The 10,202-nt window shown below is 32.5% G+C and overlaps 1 long non-coding RNA gene across 1 annotated transcript; it reads right to left on the bottom strand.

Annotated features, from left to right (window-relative positions):
- Nucleotides 1-5,260: 5,260 nt before the first annotated feature.
- On the bottom strand, nt 5,261-9,068 carry LOC131931206 (uncharacterized). The gene is made up of 3 exons (XR_009384256.1): nt 8,888-9,068; nt 5,534-5,625; nt 5,261-5,376 (listed from the first exon to the last, which is right to left on the bottom strand). It is a non-coding gene; the product is annotated as an uncharacterized LOC131931206 (long non-coding RNA).
- Between the last annotated feature and the right edge of the window lie 1,134 nt (nt 9,069-10,202).

The following is a 10,202-nucleotide window of genomic DNA, read 5'->3' as shown; positions in this document are numbered from 1 at the left end:
CTTCTTTATAGTTTGACTCCAGATTTCTAAGTAACTCCTCAATAGGTACGTTCTCTTCATTGTGGCTTATTAAGTTCACTGATTCATTAATCATCATTAGTTTATCATGATTCCTGCCATTCTCCGATGGACTTATTAAATCATCACTGCCATTCACTGATGGGCTTATTAAATCATTTTGACTACCATTCTCTGATGGACTTGTTTCTTGTTGACTGCCATTCTCTGATGGACTTACGATACAACTTTCAATAATATTCTCGTGTACCTGCGTTTGAGTCAATAAAGAGTCAATCTTAAGACATTCTAATGTATCTGTCACCTTTAAATCATTATTAAGTTCAACCTCTGTTTTATCCTTGGGTTTCAATTCTTCCTGGACTATGTTACTCTGTTCTTCATTCCAAAGGTTGCCAATATTTACTTCTTCAAGTTCTGCCTGTTGACTTTCTAATTTTGGTTCATGTGTGTATGTAAAATCTCTTAATCTATCACGCATTATTTCTATCTCATCATCTAATTCTCTAATTACTTCTTCATGAGCTAGTCGGGGTTGTTCTGTTTCTTTGTCCCATGCTTCTTTTTCTTCTTCTCTGTATTTTTCAAGTCGATTGGTTGCCCAGGCCATCTTCTTCTTCATCTTCTTAATGCCTAGTTCCCTCGCCATTTCCATATATTCTTCCAGTCTTGACATCTTGACCATCCGAATATCAAGCTCCTTCATTAGCTCTTTAAAATAAGTACGACTTGACATTTTGATCAGTTTTCTATTTATGACATAAAATGTAAATTCATATCATATTAGTTAACAATATGTATGTGTTAATTAATGTAACAATACCCTTTCTTGGTTTCTAGCTTGTCAGTTGATATCAGACATCTGGTAATCCATGAAAAGTTCATAGTACATATATACGTCCAAAAATAGAAACGTTCACTTTGTTAATAAATTCCAAATAGTTGAGAAAATTCAAAATAGTTCCAGTAGCCTTTTTCATAGAAGAAATTTGTCCAGTTTTAGATAAGACAGCTTTAGTAACAGTTTAGGAACAGTTATAAATAATAAACTTGATCTGCTAATCCACAGTAGAAAAGAAACACTAATACTTGATCAGCTAAATCCAAACAGAAAAACTTGATCAGCTAATCCGGATAGAAATAACACACATTTAGGTGTAACAATAACCTGTTACAGACGATATTTATTCGACATTGGTGAGACAATGTCGAAAATAATGTGATAACAATTATCACGTTGATGACTTGACTTGACTTGAATACAACTTCCGACTTGACTGTCGATAACTTTCAATAACTTGACGTACTTGCTTGATATATCAGCGTTGTTCACTGGCAAACAGTAGAAGACCACTTCAAAAACGTTGAAAACTGCTTACAATAATAATGTGACAATTCTTGATCACTTGTGGTAACACTGTAACTTTGTTGACGATTTCTGACTTCAATATAATTTACCAATGTAACAACATCAGTGTAACAACTTGAGTATACGTCCACTTCAGCCAACAAAAAAGTAACAAATGTTGACCATTTCTGACAATAATGTATCAGCTTCTTCAATCACCTGACTCCAATGTATCAACACGTCTAATAATAATGTAGCAACACTTCTTCAATTGCTTCTGACAATGTAACAGTAGTAGTGGACGCTCACTGACAATGTAGCAACTGGTGTTGCCCCCACTTCTGACACCATATGTAACAACATCAATTTCATTGTTGTTATTGTGGGTTCTTCAATATACTCACACGAGCAACAGTGGTTGTGAAACTATAACTTTATTTACACTTTATACACTACAGTGAAATGATGAATCCATATTAAATCCATAGATAAACAACTAGTATAATTTAGTATAAGTACAGTCACGAATCAAAGTGACGTAGTGACATCCTACATTCACAATCACAGTCCAAGCGCAAGCACCCCGTTCACCTTTCGCTCTACCTTTTATACGGTCCATTCTCTCCCCTTACGTACATGAGCGATCTCACCCAAAAGCATGGGAAAATACATGACGAGTCGCTCAGACAGTCCTTCCGCTAGCCAGGTACTCTACATTCATGCAACTTCATGTAAAACACAATATAATATAAACATACCTAATTATACAGTCTGTGACAATACATATCTATAATATAAGCGGGCTGTGTCTGTCCTTTCTTCTTTCCGTCCGTCATCGCTATAGATTTTGGGACTATAAAAGTAATCTACGCACCATGCTGTGCTTTTCAGTGCACCGCAGTGTCATGCAACAAGTAATTGAGTAGGGTTTGTTTATATAACGGCATAAGGATATTTTATAGTCGCCACGGTTTTTACTCTTTCGCATAACGTAAAGAAAATATTAAATACAAGAACACTGCTGAAACATATTAAAAGGATCAATGTCGAATATTATTTTTTTTTTATGTCTTGAAAAGATGTAAACATTTTAATAACGTAATAACAGTAGGGTAGAAAAATCAAATTAATTTAATTCTTTTTTCTAATTTTGACAAGGGGGGTAATTTAAAAATAAATTAAACTCACGCTAATAAAAAAAAATGTGAATGCAAATCTACGGACCTCCTAGAAGGAATTAGTGTTGCAATAATATAATTAGCAAAATGTGAATGCAAATTGTGCGGATGCGGATTGTTAGAAAATTATAATTAGAATGGATTGATAAAAGGCAATCTTTTATTTATTTTATTCACTGAATGTACTGTTTACTATTTCTAATTTTTAATCAACTATTCCGCACCATTATAGACATTGGGTGCGCAATGGTTTTAGTTATGAAACTCAATTGTAAATTTTTAAAATTAGAATACTGGGAAAAAAATGCGTGAATTGATAAAGTGATATATGGTAGGTAAACACGGATATTTTAAATATTGCCTATTTTTTATTGTATATTATTTATTATTATTCTATCTTTCGGTTTGCGGGCAAGCTGGGGTTTTAAAAGAGAGGCGTAGCTAGGCGGGGGGGGGGTGGAAATCGAAAGTTTTAGGGAGGGGGAGGGGGGGTAGGGTGCAAATCGAAAGTTTGAGGGGGGTGCAAATCAAAAGTTTGAGTGGGGGGAATTTCAAATCAAAAGTGGTGTAAATCGATAGTCTGAGGGGAATGTAAATCAAAAGTTTAAGGGGGTGGGGTGGAAATTGAAATTTTTAGGGGACGGGGTGCAAATCGTAAGTTTGAGGGAGGGTCAAATCGAAAGTTTGTCTCCGGGCGCCGGAAACGGTCGCAACGCCTCTGTTTTGTAGTCATTCATTGTGACAGACGCGTCCGCCGGGACTCGGAAAGGTCGCGATTTGGCGCTACGGGCTAGACTGTGAGCAATATGCCTTTATGATTGCATTTAAATTGTGTTTATGTTATGAGTGTTGTGTTCGTTTTTTCGTGTTTTTTTTTGCGTTCGTTCGTTTGTGTTGTGTTTAGTTTTGTTCTGTTCCAAAGTTGGTATATTTAAAAATGATTTACCGTGGCGGAGCACGGGATACAGCTAGTGTATGATAAAGTTAGATAAATAGATTTATACTTACTGGTAGATGAAACTGAAATGTAAGGTTTATGTATGTATCTATACCTCTATGTAGGACTATCTATCTATATCTCTCTATATATGTCTCTATCTTTCCATAAATATATATGTATATATATATATGTATATATATATATATATGTATATATATATATATGTATATATATATATATATATATATATATATATATATATATATATATATATATATATATATATATATATATATATATATATATATATATATATATATATATATATATATATATATATATATATATATATATATATATATATATTTATATATATATATATATATATATATATATATATATATATATATATATATATATATATATATATATATATATATATATATATATATATATATATATATATATAATATAGTCGATTGGTATATTGTTTTTTTCAATTAAGCGTTTTTTTTTTACATTAATTATTTTGTAATTATGTGTCAAAGTTTCATCAATTTCAGGACATCGGAAGTAGAACTAATTCTTTTTTTTTTCAAAAGCCTATAACTTGAGGTCTGTTTGAGATAGAAAAACTAAATTTCCCATGTAAGTTAAAGATCTGATAAATCATCATTATCTTACAAACAAGTGAACATTTTCATTTCTTGATTATTAAAACTTTTTAATAATATTACACATGAATATGTTACTAAATTTATTACAACTGTCATTCTCAAGGTCATTTTAATGTCACAATAATTGTGAACTCTATTTCTTACTCTTATCCATATACAAAGTACTGTTATAAAATATAAGCCGTCTAAGTTTAAATTGTATCCCCACTTTTATGATGAAACTAACTAATTTTTGGTACATTAAGAACGGCTTTAATTTAAATTTTAATTATTTCCCAAACCCCAGACAGCGCCGGATATATGATACTTAAAAACACGAAAATCACGGCCGTTCATAAATAAATTCTACCTCAATTTATAGTGAAATTCCTGGCCGGTACAACTAGTAAATATATATATGTATATATATATATATATATATATATATATATATATATATATATATATATATATATATATATATATATATATATATATGAAAAACCAGTGAAGTGCCCTTTCAGATGATAATGAGGCAGGTGATGTAGAGCTTACCTATCTCAGTCACTTCGGTAAATAACTTAATGTATAATATTCATTTTTTATGACTGGTATTTCCTATATTTGAATGCCTATTTTAAGAATACTAAGTTAAATATTAAGTTGTGTGACCTACTGAATACAAAATCCAATGTACTTTAGCGCTTGCACGAATCCGAATGTACTTTATCTTAGTCATCCTTACCCATCCATTTAATTCAAAAGTTTTGCTTTTGAGAAATACCTAGTAAAATGAACATTTAAAAACGTCAGCATGTGTTTAAAAGACAATTACATATCGGCAGAGGTGTGACGTTTTATTAGACCAGATGTTTGATTTTTTTGTAACGTTTAGTGACAGTAGTAACAAGAGGGGGAAAATCAAATAAGAAGGACATCATTTATGAATGACCCTTAAACCCACACTCATCAAAAGAATTATGGGTGGTGTAGAAAAAAAATTAAAATATTCTGAAAAATTTCATTGGCTTTACCTTAATGTGTTGGCTGTAAATTACAATTTTCATGTTAAATGTTTGTTTTTCTTGTAACAGTTCACCGTCTGTAACTTTGTTAGGTCCCCACTTGAAGTTTCTTCTGCTATTCAAGTTGAATCTCTGAGTGTGAAAACGATAAGTGGCCTGCATTTCGATGTCCGGGTAGCATGATCTTTTCTCACACAATTCGACAATAAAACTAGATAGAGAGTATTTAACGTTTTTGGGCATGCCACTAATAAGATATGCTGGGCTGTAAAGTCAAAATCATGTTAAAAGTCAATTTCAACTAATTCATAGAAAGTATATTTTTTATCATATGTAGTTTATATTCTTTAAAAAATAATTTTTATAACCTTTGGGGTTTTTTATCGATGACTCCTTCCACAATGATTTCTTTGCCATCATACAACGGATGCTTAATTTCACCAGTGTAAGGCATTGGATACTGTGGATATTGATTGGAGTACTTTAGACTTCAGAAATTTAAAAATTTATAATATACATGAAAGTAGCTATATCACCAAGATTGGCAGAGAGAAATAAAACAATTCGCCAAAAATAGAATACTAAACAGACCCAACTCAAATGTTAACAGGGTAATTAGGATTCTTATAGATACTAGCCGTCCCATCCAGGCCCTGCTCTGGCTTCTGTGAAAAAAACTTTCTGTTAAAGACCATTACCTGTGTGTTTAGTAATCATCATAAACCAGGCATTGCCCACCCAAACCACAACCAACCATAAACAAAACAACAAAACGCAAACAGAACTCTAACACAATTACAAATACGAACACAAAGAAAAAAAAAGAAAAAGGAAACGAAAACAAAGCAAATCCAAACGCAAAACCAACTGCAAACACAAACACAAATCCAAAGAAAAAACACAAACGTAAAAGCAAACGAAAACAAACCAAATCCAAACGCAAAACCAACCACAAACACAAATACAAACACAAACCAAAAGAAAAAAAAACACAAACGAAAACGAAAAAAGAATGAACAAAAACGAACCAAATCAAAACGCAACTACTAACGCAAACCCAACCTAAACACAAAGAAAACACTAACGCGAACAAAAATACAAAGTGCTCGCAGTCTAGCCCGGGGTGCCAAATCGCACCATGCTGGGGCGTCGACGGAATCGCCTGTTTCAGCTTAATAAACGACTATACCACTTCAACTTATTCATAGTCTTTGCACTCACTTAAACGAACGTAGGCGCCAAACAGAACACGGGAGGCCCGGGGCCCCAAATATCACCCTGTCTGGGCGCCAGAGGACACCCGGATTTCATTCACTTAAAGATTGTAGTAACCTTTCTTATCCATACTCTATCGCACTGTTTAAAGCAAAATTATGCATCATAGCGCCACAGGATAGCCCAGGGCGCCAAATTGAACCCTGGTGGAGCGCCGGCGGACGCGCCTGTTTCAATTTAATGAACAATTATAATACTCCAAGCTTATCCGTAAAATACCTATAACATTTGCACTTGATCAATCCCCGCTATTTACGTAATTTTTTTTTTTCCCAACACCAAAACAAAGTAATAAAAACTATATTCTTTTCCACTAATGCAATGTTTTATAAAGGGAAGTAATTGTGTTTTCCTAATTTATCAAAGGGAAGTAAGTGCTAAAGTACTAAATATAAATAATTTTCAGACATAATTAGAGTTTTTGTAAAAGATGATATTTTTAAAAATTGTGTTTAATAAACATGCCGTCAATTATTACTATCAGTTTGAAAAATGAAAATTATTTCCCAACACTTTAAGTATTAATTTTTTAACTCATAAATTTAGACAATGAGCACTTTAATCACTTTAATAATCTAACACTTTAATCCATCAAAGTTTCGATTTTTTGTTTTTTTGTTGATATTCCTTTGTAATCCACGGCAAACATTTTACAAACATTTTAAATACAGAATTGAACTTTATATATTAGATAATACAGCATAAAAATTGTGGACTTTATTTTAAGCAGAAAAAATTCTGAAAAATGAATAGTGTTAGATATGTGGTTGTTGTTTGAGTATTCCGCTTTCAATCATAAGATTATATAAGATTATATCAACGTAAAGTTAAAATCTGTCATAGAAATAACATTTTAATTTAAGAAAGCTGGAGTCAAAAACGAATATTTGTGGTGTTAATCTGTATAAGTCCTTTGCGAATCTCGATGCTTTACACCTACCTGAGTCGGAAAAAAATAATTTTGCATAGTTGTCCGTATGTCTCTGTGTATGTATGTGTGTATGTGTGTATTTGTCTGTAAACACGATAACTTGAGTACCGTTACGGCCTTATGTCCTGTCGGCCTATTGGCTGTCGGCTTTATGTCCTGTCGGCCTTAAGTCCTGTCGGCCTTATGGCTGTCGGCCTTTTGTCCATGTCGGCCTTTTGTCCGTGTCGGCCTTTTGTCTCGTCGGACATTTGGAGGTCGGCCTTTTGTCCTACACCCGTTGAAATTACCCTCTGTTTTTCCCATAAGTTAAAAAGATTATATAGGCAAAAACGAACGGTCAGTTTTGACAACTTTGCAGATTTTTCCATGATAATGCGAGTTGTTTCTGACACCCTTAGGGGTTGTTCTACCACCTAAAAAAATATCAAGCGGGGGGGGGGGGGGGGTCGTTCAGCTGAAGTATTTTGCGATATATAGCTCATATAAGGAGCCAGGCAGTCGTGGTCAGTTTTGACACCTCAGCGTGGACTTTGCGGCAGACCAGCACCGGCCCACGTGTTCTATTGCTCAAAGGCAAGAGCTTGCCTAATTTGAAGCGCCGGGAAGTGCCCGATCGGGGACCCGACTACTTTGCTTTATATATATATATATATATATATATATATATATATATATATATATATATATATATATATATATATATATATACATACAGATTATAATAATGTGTTTGAAACTGTACAAAACTATAAACAAATTGTTATTATTTGCTGGTTTTGTAATGTTTTAATACATAAACGTATGAAAAGTAGGATGACTTTTATTAATAAAGCTGTTTTAAAATGGAGGAATGAAGATTTGTTTTTATCATCCAGGCTGCTTCTAATATTTACAATAATATTCTTCTTTTATCACATATTTATTTCAGCCAACCCTCTTGAAAAAAAATATTTTGATTTTCCATTTTTGTTTTTTTAAATTTTCTTGTTTTCTTCTCCCTGAAGAACATATAATTACCATTTAATTACACATTTACATTTTCAGGTGTTCAGAATAAATTATAATTGAAATTACACGTTAAGTATTTTGTATAATTATTTCATCTTCAATTAATAATAAAGTTCATGTCAGAAGAGTATTGAAAATATGTAACAGAGGGGTATGGTTATGTCGTAATATCCTCATGACTATTAAACATTCAAACGTGTTTGAAATATCGAACGCAAACATTTTGTCACACGTAAACATAGATGCATCATTACTCTCTTACGTTTATCTGTTGTAATGCTGTGGCATTTTTCCCAATGTAAAAAGTAAATTAGTAACTAATATAAAACCACCAACATATTCCTAAACCTCTTGCTCATTACATGAGCTGTCTGGTTAAGAGATATTAGTAGTCTTTTATGAAAATAAATTCAGTATATATTTCAATTGTCATTATTAGCAGCTTATGTAGACATGGTCATAAAAAAAAAAGTACTTTTTTAAAATTAAATTAATTTTAAATATTGACCTTTGTTGTGCCAACGTTTCGTTTTGATTGGTGTTGAAGTGTGCTGTTGTCTTGATGTGTAGTTTGCAGTACGTCTCCACAATACACATTCGTGATGCTTGCCAGTAGAAAAACAAACACACGAAGGTGCTTGCACATGTTAAGGATGTGCCCTGGTCTCGTCATTAAATATTTCAGTTGCGTTAACCTGAAAATATAATTAATGGCATCTGAAAATATATCTATATACTACAAAAACTCAAGTTATTTAACATGTTTGAGTTTTTTGTTTTGTTTTTTTTGTTTGTCCGTTTGGTTAAAGGAGAGAATCTGCACTATGTGTAGAGCAGTGCAATAGTATTTAAGTAGAGGACAATTTTTTTTTTTTTTAAACATACTGTTAATAAAAAATTAATGTAAAGACGTTAATTAATCGATTGATTAATTCATTGGTAGATTAACCACATAAAAGTTCAGAACAATTAGTTTACTTATAGTGAATGGTGAAGTCAAATGATTTATTTACTTTTTACAACAATAATGGCGTCTTCCATACAAGATTTTGTTGCTATTTTAAAAGTATAATGCATTATATAGCTACTTTTCTGTCGGCTATAGCTTTGACGATACGTCCATTTGCTATTAAATTACGTTCCAACACTTATATCAATTTTCAACAGTCCTTTTCAATTAAGTAGGGCCGATACAATAAATTTCTCTAGATCTAGAATCTAAAGATCAGCTGTCGAAGGGAGTTATTTATAGATCTAAAATCTAGGTCAAACCAAAATTAATTAGTTGATATTAAAAAGCATTTTATTAAACTATTTTAGTTCTTAAATATTTGCTATAAATCTTTGTTTTTTGAGCTTCACGAATCATGTAATTCAAGATTACAAGTGATTTATCTATCTACGAGAAAACTCGACTTAACCAAACCAGTCGTAGAATCTTGATAATTCTAGGACCTATTCGCGTAAATCAAGTTTCGTAAGCAGACTCAAAACTATTTATATTAAGTACAAAAAAAACCGTTATAGCGACAATCCCAGATAGCTTAGGTGATAGTGTAAAAGATATGCTTCCATGCGGGGGGCACGGGTGCTAGAGACATCATGTCAATGTCAATTTTTTTTTTTTTAGATGTGAATGATAGTTGCCTATCGGAACTTTGTGGGATACAGGGCAGGTGAAGTAGAGTTCACCTGTTTCTTCGTTCTCAGCATATGACGTGGATAGTGTGGTCAGAGCAACGCTCGGCCGAAATTTTATTTTTTAAACGATAAAACACGTTGTCTGAGACTTGGCGGAACACTGGGCAGGTGAATTAGAGTTG

This window comes from Physella acuta, unplaced genomic scaffold (assembly GCF_028476545.2).
Source record: "Physella acuta isolate Inbredline_101_S28 unplaced genomic scaffold, ASM2847654v3 ptg001918l, whole genome shotgun sequence".
Classification (NCBI taxonomy): Eukaryota; Metazoa; Mollusca; class Gastropoda; family Physidae; genus Physella; species Physella acuta.
Note: the sequence above shows the minus strand (reverse complement) of the source record. Positions and strands in the feature narration are given on the sequence as shown.